The 10,407-nt window shown below is 39.4% G+C and overlaps 1 protein-coding gene across 1 annotated transcript in view; it reads left to right on the top strand.

Annotated features, from left to right (window-relative positions):
• The first annotated feature begins 5,254 nt into the window (after window positions 1-5,254).
• The window catches only part of QSER1 (glutamine and serine rich 1), a 44,927-nt gene continuing 39,774 nt past the window's right edge, over window positions 5,255-10,407 (top strand). Inside the window, exons 1-2 of the mRNA XM_019474527.1 lie at window positions 5,255-5,261; window positions 8,955-8,958. The gene's annotated coding sequence lies outside the window, so the exon portion shown is untranslated. The remainder of the gene's footprint in view (window positions 5,262-8,954; window positions 8,959-10,407) is intronic.

The raw sequence follows: 10,407 nt of genomic DNA, 5'->3' as shown, positions 1-10,407 counted from the left end.
AGCGCCGCGCCAGCATCCCCCTTCGCCCTTTATTTCTCCGTTGTTTTTCGCTGCGCCGAGGCTGGTTAACCTCTTTCCTCTAAAGCGCTGCTCTCGGGCGTGCGGAGGCTCCTCTCAGCTAAAACTCGTCTGGGGCGATTCAGTCCCACGGAGAGTTCTGTAAAGTTCCGGGAAGTGCGGAAAAAATAGAGGATATCTTATTGGCTTCGGACTGCTTTTTGATTGTATAAGTCTGCCAACTAAAATGAGTATTTTCTAGGTGATGAGATTTTTGTTATCGCCTGCCTTTTATGTCTCTAGCTTGATATATCTGCAGTTCCAATCTCGACGACGTTTAAAGGTAAAAGTCTCAGGCTAAAAATATACCGTCAGAATAGGTGCGCCTATTTTGCATTCGGTCCTGAAAGTGGTCAGGCATGTATTCTGATCTGTCTGATAAGATTAATAGATTATCAAGTCAGAAGGACTGTTGCAATCTTCTAGTCTGACCTCTTCATAACGCAGGCCATAGGACTTTTTTTTTTTTTTATCCTGTGTTTGAAACTAGAGCTTACGTTTTAGAAGGTGCAGTTAAAAATTTCCAATGAGGCAAAATTCAGTGCAATTCTTGGTAAAGTATACAAGTGTCTGATTTGTATTTTATTTCTTGTTTCTGATCTGAAGAGGGCTACCTTTAGTTTCTGGCCACTGAATCTTGCAATAGCCTCATTGTCACTGAATATCCCATTATAATTCATGTTTTCCTGAGTATGAATTCTTATGAATTTTGATTAATTTCTTGCTTTATGTTCTTTTTATTAAGAAAAATAATCTTCTGAAGTTTGTTACCAGACATTCCATCTCTTTGCTTTTCTTTTTTTTTTCTTCTTTTTTTTTTTTTCTTTTCTACTTCAGTTATTCTCTCAGTTTTCTCCTGGATTGCCTCCAATTTATTGTCACCCTTCCTGAATTGTGGACATTGCATTTTAGAAGCAATTAAGTCAATGTTAAGTAAGAAGATAATAGGACCTCCCTGGGGTGTGAGGCTCTAGATTCCTTGTTTCACAGAGAATTGCAAGGACGGTTAGTTTTTTTGCCCGAAAGCTTGCCCCATGAAGCTATGTTTAGCTGGGTTCTCTGCAGAGTTGCCTACATGGCAAAGTAAGGTCTCCTACTGTTCTTTCTAATCTTTCTTCCCAACTGCTGAACTACTTTTGGTCATGTTGCTATGTTGGTTTCAGTGGAAGTCAGTGACGTGTCCTTCCTATATTGCTTTCACCAGTCCTCATCATCTATTGAGGATCATGCCATCTATTCCATGAGGAAGGTTTGGATTTTCCAGGTCATTTAAGAATACGTAGTGCAGGAGCGAGAGTAGATCCCTTTGGGATCTTAGAAGAAATACAACTGCTTGATGATTATTTTCTATATTAAAAAAAAAATCCCCTGGTTTCAAAACATAACTTTAATTTTTTTAATAGCTGCTATATTAATGCAATATTAATTGTATATTTTGGGAATTCCTTAATTGACATGGCATGGAGAACAGTCCCAAGACAAGTACTGTGCAGAAGCTCACTGGATCAACGCCTGCTACCTTTACCAGTCAAATTAGTATTACTGAATCCATTCTTGATATGACAATATTTATGCTATACTTTAGGAAGCAATGTCAAGAAGACCTTGCTTTCAGTTCTTAAAAGTTTCATCTTGAGGCTGTGAGATGGTGATGAATGATGCATTTTAAATGTGTTGACTGAAATGTTTTAACTTCTTTTTTTTTTTAACTGTGGCAAGGGCAGGGAAAATACTATGAATCATATTTTGTGCTTGAAGTTCTCCTGTACTGGGTTCTTAGAGTTCACGTCATTTTAGTAAGAATTAAAATACCCTGTCTTCAGTAAGATTTAAAGATTTGAACCATGTTGGACACAATGTTAAATACAGTCTGGGCTTGCATAGGTGTTTCTGGTTCCTCTGTCACTGATAACATTTGTCTTTGTGTGGATGGAGCCTGTTGCTGGGGAACTGGGACATAAGAGTCATGCCTATCACTACCAAGGCTTGTACCAGCTGGAAGCAAATCGTGAAGGTATAGATGTGCTGTAAGGGAATATGCTGTCAATGTTCTCTACTTGTGTTACAGATCACTTCACATTTTTCAAAATGGTGTTTTTGATTGTGGTTGACAGGTAGTCATCTAAACAGCTGAAGCTGCATTAGCTTGATGTTAAATTAAAAAAATGTGTGTCATGTTCATCTGGTACTTGCTTGAAAAGAATTCAGCCTTTAGGTGATACAGATAACAATATTTCATTGAAATTTCATTTCATATTTATGCTGTTGCAGGCTGTGTCGTGGCAGGCTATGTTCCCTTTGTGCGGAGAGCCATGTTCACAGTCTCAGCTCATCAAAATGATTTCTCCTCCCTACAAGCATCGCTCCTGTCTTCCTGTGCTTAACTTCAGCCATCTGGTTTTTATCCTGCTCCTTATTTCTTGCAGGCACTGTTTTGTCTGTGCAATGGCACTATTCCTATCAACTGAAAGGAAATGTGTGGTGAAGTATTATAAGGACATTGCTACCAGGCCTACTGTGCCATAACTTTTCCCATGGAATAGGAGAAGATAGTGAAACAGGGACGGGAGCTGATGGAAGTCACTTGAATCACTGTTAACTGAGCAGAGATCGTTCCCACTGAAGAATGTGCTTGGACAGTGCAGCCACCGCAGCCCCGTAGCAGGGGGCTGAAAAGGGTGCTTCTGTCCTCCGTGTTCCCCTTCCCCCTTCTTACATAGGCTGTCAGCATCTTGAAGGAATTTCTGATGGTTCTAGGGGCACATTGCCACTTTTGACCTTTTCCTGTAGCTGTTAGAAACCCTTACTTCTGTGCTGAAACTCTCTCTTTTTGTGGCTAGTCTAAAGCTAGTCCTGTATTGAATAGCACATATGTATGTCGTGCTTGCTTGTTACTTGCTCGAGAAAAACATGGTCTCCAGAAAACAGGTGAATGTGTAACAGTTAGAGAGACTGTCGTAATTGCTTGGAAAGAGAAATGGAGATAGGTGGTAATGGATGAGGTTTCTGGTTGAGTATATATCTGACTTGGGGGTACTTCTAGGGTTTCATTCAGAGAAGGATTTTTACTAGCGGAGGGATCTCACTGTTCTTGTTTGGTTTTTACCACAGCTCTAAGACTCAAATCTTCTGCTACATGTGATTGAATATCAGTCACAATTATTTTGTTGTTGTTTTAAATTTTATGGCGACTGCTGTGGTCTCTGATGTTTCTTTATGCCCGGTGGTCTTTGTCCATCTCTGCCCTACCCAAACATGTGGGGTTTTATATCATTTAATTCAAGGTGGTTCCTTACAATGGATAACACTGACATTTGGTTAGTGCGGCCTATGTTTATAGCAGCTAATCTAAGATAATCAGTTAGTTACAGTGATAGTTTGTATGCAAAGTTACATAAGTGGGAGACTTAAACTTGTATGATAAATGGTTATGATGATTTTTTTTAACTTGTATTTTTGCGTAGCTGTCAAACAAATGCTTATTGTAACAAGTATATGATAATTGTGATTTAGTTAAGGCTCAATTTTAAATTCTAATGGATTTTTGCATAGCTATAGAAACTCTAAACGTGCAGATAGTGTGTTTTAGAAAAGCATAGAACATTTTCTTTCATCAAATGAAATTCTTCTGGGAGGCAAAAACGTTTGTTGTTAAACACATTTCCTACAAAAAGTTCCCTATGGCGTAGTATTTCAAATGTTGAAAGGTAAAGCTCATAAACTGTGCATATATTCAGAACATTTGCTATTAAAAGAAAAGGCACAGAAGGATTAAATAAACTTTATAAACATATAAAAAGGTAGGTCGTTATAAAGTATGACAGAAAGTTCGGTAAGATTTTAAATCTAAAACATTTATACACACAAAATAACACACAGCTACTCTACGGTGTAGCACAGATACCTTACAGGGACTTGCTAGCTTTTGTCAGTCTTAGTTGTTTGGTTTTTTTTTAACTTTCTTGTTTTAACCTGCATTCAGTACACACTGAAATAACAGCTGTGACAAGGTCAAAGATTGACTGAACAGAGAGGCTGAACACATTCTTGCTGTATGCCCCTCAGCTTTTCACGGATGTAGATGTATGGTCATCTTGTAAAATCTTTGCTAAAGTTTCAAAATGAGCCATATAGGCTTGTTTAGAATTACATGGTGCTTACCTGTCTAAGACTTAACAGTGACTTTACATGAAACATTTTAAGCATTTTATGTCACTTTGATGCAGTGAGAAATGGTGATATAGAGCAGTGTGCAGAAGGAATGAGTTGAAACTTAGTCTGAGGGTGCAGTTACATGAGATGGCTGAACTCACTGCTCAGGCTCACTGCTGCTGAAAGGGGCTCCCTTCCTCCTCCCTTGCGTTGGCTCTGGTGTTTGTGCAACTGCATGGGGAGCTGATCTAATTTGTTAATCCATGAGAAAACTAACCTGACCGAGAAGGTGAATAGCTTTTTCTTGAGTTGGAGAGCTGTGCTGGTGTACCTGTGCTGTCAGACAGGAATCTAGAGGTGGCACCAGGGGACGAGCAGGGAGCAGAGCTGTAAGGAGTGAGTTGTGTGGCCTCGGTGGGGACTCTGCGCTGCGGTCCCGGGCGGCTTTTAGATGGGCTCAGCCTTGCAATGTCACTGTCCTCAGCGAGCATCCTACCCAAATTGTACTGCCTGGTTCTCTACCAGGAGCACTTATTAAGTGTCTGTGTTAGTTGAGCGCTTGTATTCTTCTACCTATGCAAAAAGTCTTTCAGTCCCAATAAAATGTGTATTTTACCTTTCATCCTGTTAACTTTAATTGTAGGCATTTACTTTATACTGCCAGAAAACAACCTTTTCCATTTGTTTCTTCTGTACTGTTGCCCACCTTTTATTTTTTCTTGGAGATGCTGTTGATTCTGGCATGATGCTGTCATAGGAAGGAGGTTGTTTTTAGAAAAATCTTTGTTCCCATCAGGAAAAAAGCACCTATGACTGGATTATATTAATTCTAAACAATACTAGAGCTCCTTATAGAGTGGGTGTATTTTCCTTGGATTTTTTGATTTCTTGTATTTAGTCAAAGCATTCACAACTTTGCATGTCAAAAAGTTACTTTGTACGACAAGTGCCTATTCCATACATTAAAAAACAAACAAAAACCCAAAACAAAAACCAGTTAAAAGGCAGCACGTTAATAGTCTCACTTCAAACCTTCCTTAGCAGCCTTAAGCGTGACAAAAATAACTTTGAGCAGCATGCAGGATTCAGCCTTTCCAGCACGGCATTTCTTGCTGTACCATGCAAGTCACAGAGAAAGGAAAATTCTTTGAATTTTTAAGCAAAGAGAAATAATGTGCTCAGAGAGGATGGAGCTCTTGGTTATTAAGTACTAGATTTGCTTATCTCGCTGGGCAGATCTCATAGTTTTTGCTTTTACTTCTGCTATTCTTTGTCACCTCTTCTTACATTACTTCCTTGTTTTATTACTCTGAATGGACTGTTAGAGATGAATGGACACTTACAGTTAGAGCATCCTCAGAACCTCTCTGACTATGGGTTACAATACATAGGGGCAAGGAGCTTTTATTCCTGAATCCCTGCACGCTTGGACTTTCTTATTCCAAAACAATTCAACAAGAACCTACGTATGTTTGGACAAGCTTTTATTTGCCTGCATTGCTTTTCTTGTTTTTCATCATCCTTCTATGTGCCTACCTCTGTTGCTTGCTTAGGACTTGTATAAATGTAACCAGCTACACTCAGCAGGAAGAAGGCACCCTTAGGCATCCTTATCTTAGAGTAATAGTATTTACATAGGAGGATACTAAGGAACATTTATTCCTTAATAACCATGTATGAATTATACCTGGGGCTGTCATACATCTAGATTTCTTTGAACATAGCCCTCTTTTTTTACCTGGCAGTGTTGTGTGAGAAGAGTTTGAGGGCTCTGGTCCTTCGTCTGGTGTTTCCAGATGTCCGGCAACTTGTTCTGAAAACTTTTGGACATCCAGAACATGCCAGACAAATGACCACTGCACCTGCATGGTGTGTGTGCAATCGGGCTGGTGTTTCGTGGTGATACTGAATGTACCAGCGTGTGCTGCACGTTCCATGTTGCACTTTTTTCTGACCAGGAAATCCCTTTCAGAAATACGGCAACTTAGTGTTTCACACCACATCCTGTTTACTCTCTTCTTCGTGTCAAAAATTCCAGTTCTAGACAGTGAATAATCCTTCAATTCCTATGTTCCTCCCGTTTCATTATTCTCTACCAAGTCTGCCAAGGATAGGATTTCTAATAGGTTTTTCTTGATTGTGAACGTTTGCTCATTTGCTATACAAAGAGTGATCCTAGAAGACTAGCTCCTTAAGACTCTCAACAGCAGCCATTTGTTAACTACCTTCAGTTGTTGCTGGAACTGGTGACCTGGAGGTTACCCATGCTTAGTGCCACTGAAGAGAGCTGGGATTTTCTTCTTTTTGCCTCCAAAAAACTCCCTTTTGTTATTCTCTTTAAAAGGGAATACAGGTTTTCCACCAATTAAAGGAATTTTTTAGTTTGTGTGTGTGTACTGTTTTGATCTCTATTAACACTTGTTTTTGTTTAGACATCTGCCTTAATGCCAGGAAATCTTAAATCAATACCTGGGGCATATTTAAGGAATTTGTTTTATATAGTGAAGTTTTTCCCATCTCAAAATAAATGCCGTGTAGTTGTAACTATTCTTCTACAGTTTTGAACAGTGCACGATTTCTAGTTGAAGCATTCACAAGCAACTGGGTTTGTATGGTATTTTCAGCTAAATAGTAACTAGTGACAACGTGGTAGCCATGTTTCTAACCTCTTTGCAAGGTTAGAAGTGTAAATTTAAATCTGTTTTAGGATGAAGAGAGCACTGATGAAGAGGTGTAAGAGCTAAGTTCAAGGACTATGCTAACTTTCCTTATAAAAGTAGGTAGTAACACCCCATGATGTTTCCTTTAATGTAAAGGACTCTTGCTGCTGCATTTTACGATGAACTGTGTGTTGTTCATATGTTAGATCTTTCCTGGGCACACCTCCTAAATTAGGATAGAAGTGCTGTTAGTCGTAGGAGTGCCTCTTTATTGAATCTGAAGGAGCTCATATGAGCTGCTTAGCCCTTGTAGTGTGATGTGGGATGGGGAAGACACTGTAGTGGACATGTAGGCATGCTGGAAGACTTAGAGAATATTTAATGGCCTTGAATTGTAGGCTGTACGGATGACCAAGGATAATAAGGTTTGTGGTCTCAGATGTAGGCAGAGAGTAGACGCCTCGATTGTGTGCAAGCTCTGCGGCTGTGAGCTGTGTAGCCACTGATCTTCATAGTGGTTCAGTATGTTGCATACTGAGCTCTTAGAAATTTTAACTTCGTGAAACCTTCCTTATTTCAGTACTGAGTGTTTGAAACTCGGTTGTGAGGGCTGACCTCTTTTGTAAATCTAAGTGGGTTGGTGTTTGTGCCTTAGTTTCCCTAGATTAAAGGAGACAATATTTCATGGATTATGGAACTGTGAAGTGCTTGGAGATTTGGTAATGAAAGGAGGTGTTGCCTAAGGTGGCTCTGTCAGTCAATAGGACATATGTATTTGTACCTCTTACCTCTTTTGTGATGAATATCTTAACTTCAGCATCATCTTTTCCATATAATTGGAAAATAATGGGCTTATTAGGAAATGGGGTATCAAGCATTCTTATAGTATCCCAAAGGTAATACTCAAGCTTGCCACAAAATATGGCACTGTAATAACTGTGGGAGGATAAGGGTTGAGAAGCGTTTCGATAGGTGAAATGAATTGTATTTTTAATAAGGCACCGATGTGGCTAAGCCGCATCTTGAGATAATGCTCTGCTGGTTTTTATATTTTGAAATAAAATTTTATTATTAAAAGTAATGAAATCTTTTTGTGCGTATCTCAGCCAATCATAATAGAGGATTATGCTGTGTGCTCAACCATTAATGCTGTGATGATCTTGAGAAGATTTTTGAATATCTCTACACTTTTGACAACAGAATAGCATCACATATTGGAGAAAAAGGGCTAGATTTCCATTACTGTCTGTTACAAAAAATCTTTGAAATTGTGAGTACAGCTCTGTAGGAGAGAAGTATTGCTAATTAAAAAAAAATCACAGCTATTATCTCCATGCTGGGTAAAGAGAACATTCTTTCATAGAGAAAAGGTAAGAGACGAGGATAAATAAATGTAGTGACAAAATAATCCAGTGCCTCAAAAGGCGAGAAAAGAAGATCGCAGTTCTTTCCATGGTGTAAGCTACACGGACCATAATGGATACTCATTTTTCTGCAGGGAGCAGTAGAGTAGAAGCTGTCAGGGAAGATGTGTGAACCCCCAAAACATTGCTTGACAAACAAATGGCTTAAAATTATTTCTGACACTGCATTAGAATATAAATTGGGTGGTGAATGTGAGCATATCAGTATCTGCTTAGATGTGGGGAGTGATGATACTGAGTTAATGAGGACATCAAAGTTAGGCTTCAATATTCAGAGGAGGAACACTAAAAGCTCCTCTCCAGACCTTGAAATCTTAAAGTGCATCAGGAGCTGAAAACTGGCATTATTATAGAATAGTTTAGGCAGGCTGTAGTCCCATTACAGTAGAAAAGGGGGGGAAGGAAGTGGGTAAGCTGTAAAGAGCTTCTTAACTAGTACAGTGCTCTATGGTCAGTTTTATTTGCAACGTTCAGATCTAAACATGGTTGGCATTTTTTTCCTGTGGGATGTTTTGTGCAATCGATTTTAATGAATTCCTTGAAAATACCTGATAGGACACAGAGGGTTTTCCAACAGAAACATGCCTTGGTGCTGCTAGCCCCACTTGCCCTATGGGGTAACTGTGAGCCGGAGGGACTGTGGCTTGTGGGGCTGCCACAGCCAGGCAGTCACCCCCAATCCTGCAGCCCTGCTCCTGGGCACGTGGCAGGAAGCCTGAAAGCCCTGGATGCTCCCCCGGCTTCTGGGTTCCTGCTAGCGGGCTGGGAGCTTTGGAGTTTCTCGTTAAAGGAATTTGAAGTAGTTCATATTTAGAATTTTAATTCTAAATTTAAAATACCTTCACCCTTTTTTGCCTTTCATAGTGTATCTGATTTTTGTAAGCCGCAGAACTTCTTTTAGAAAGTTGCTTTGATTAGGCTACTGAGAATTTTAGTCAAAGCCAAGAGAAGTAGTAGCGGTATTTGCCAATGTTTAAAATACCTTCACCCTTTTTTGCCTTTCATAGTGTATCTGATTTTTGTAAGCCGCAGAACTTCTTTTAGAAAGTTGCTTTGATTAGGCTACTGAGAATTTTAGTCAAAGCCAAGAGAAGTAGTAGCGGTATTTGCCAATGTCTTGGTTTAACCCCAGCTGGCAACTAAGCCCCACACAGCTGCTCACTCACTGCCCCCTGGGGGGATGGGGGAGAGAATTGGAAAAGTAAAAGTGAGCAAACTTGTGGGTTGAGATAAAGACAATTTAATAGGTAAAGCAAAAGCCGCGCACACAAGCAAAGCAAGACAAGGAATTCATTCACTACTTCCTGCATTTCAACTGTAGATAACCTCAGCAAAAAGATAACTTACATTGTATACCTTAACAAATAAGAACATGAGGTAGTTTGTGCAGTCCTTCCATAGGAACTGAAGTTGACATTTATAAATAGCTCATTTCTATCTGAATGTTAGTTTTCACATACATAGTTTCAAGACATAGTTTAACTGATTTTTATGAAAACGGAATTATAATTGTCTTTGTTATTAAGAACTCCACAGGTTACTTAATCAGACAAGCCAGCACTTGCACTCAGGTATTGAAGTACCAGTAAGACTGTTTTGGCTTTCCTGAAGCGGTTTTGGGTTTTTTATTTTTAAAAGGATCAGGCTTAAAGAGTTCAGAGGCATTAATGTGGGAATAAAAGGGAGATGGACCTTTTTTGCCATAAAATCTTTTTCTTAAGATACAACATGTATTCAGGTAAAGAATCACAGGAACAGCATGAACTTCTGCTCATTCAGGCAGTTCCCTGCATGTAATTTTCTACCTCAAAATCTTTCTTAGAAGCTCCTACATCAGCTCCTAGAAAGCAAGGAAGTAATGAGTGTTTCCTCTCGCAAGTACCTGGAGGCAGTCTTCGGTCCATGTCGTGGTGGTGTCAGTCATGCTCTTGGTGGCTCTGCATATGAATTGAAGTGGGAAATTAACATTATAATCTCATCTTTAATGAAAGAGTGAAGGGGGATTGCCTCTGGTATGGTACAATTTGATATATTCTGCATTGAGTATGTAGTCTGTAATTCATAGAATCATTAAGGTTGGAAAAGACCTCTAAGATCATCGAGTCCAACCGTCA

The sequence above is a fragment of the Aptenodytes forsteri genome, unplaced genomic scaffold (genome assembly GCF_000699145.1).
Source record: "Aptenodytes forsteri isolate BGI_AS27 unplaced genomic scaffold, ASM69914v1 Scaffold8, whole genome shotgun sequence".
Classification (NCBI taxonomy): domain Eukaryota; kingdom Metazoa; phylum Chordata; class Aves; order Sphenisciformes; family Spheniscidae; genus Aptenodytes; species Aptenodytes forsteri.
This window is presented reverse-complemented; position numbering and strand designations above follow the sequence as displayed.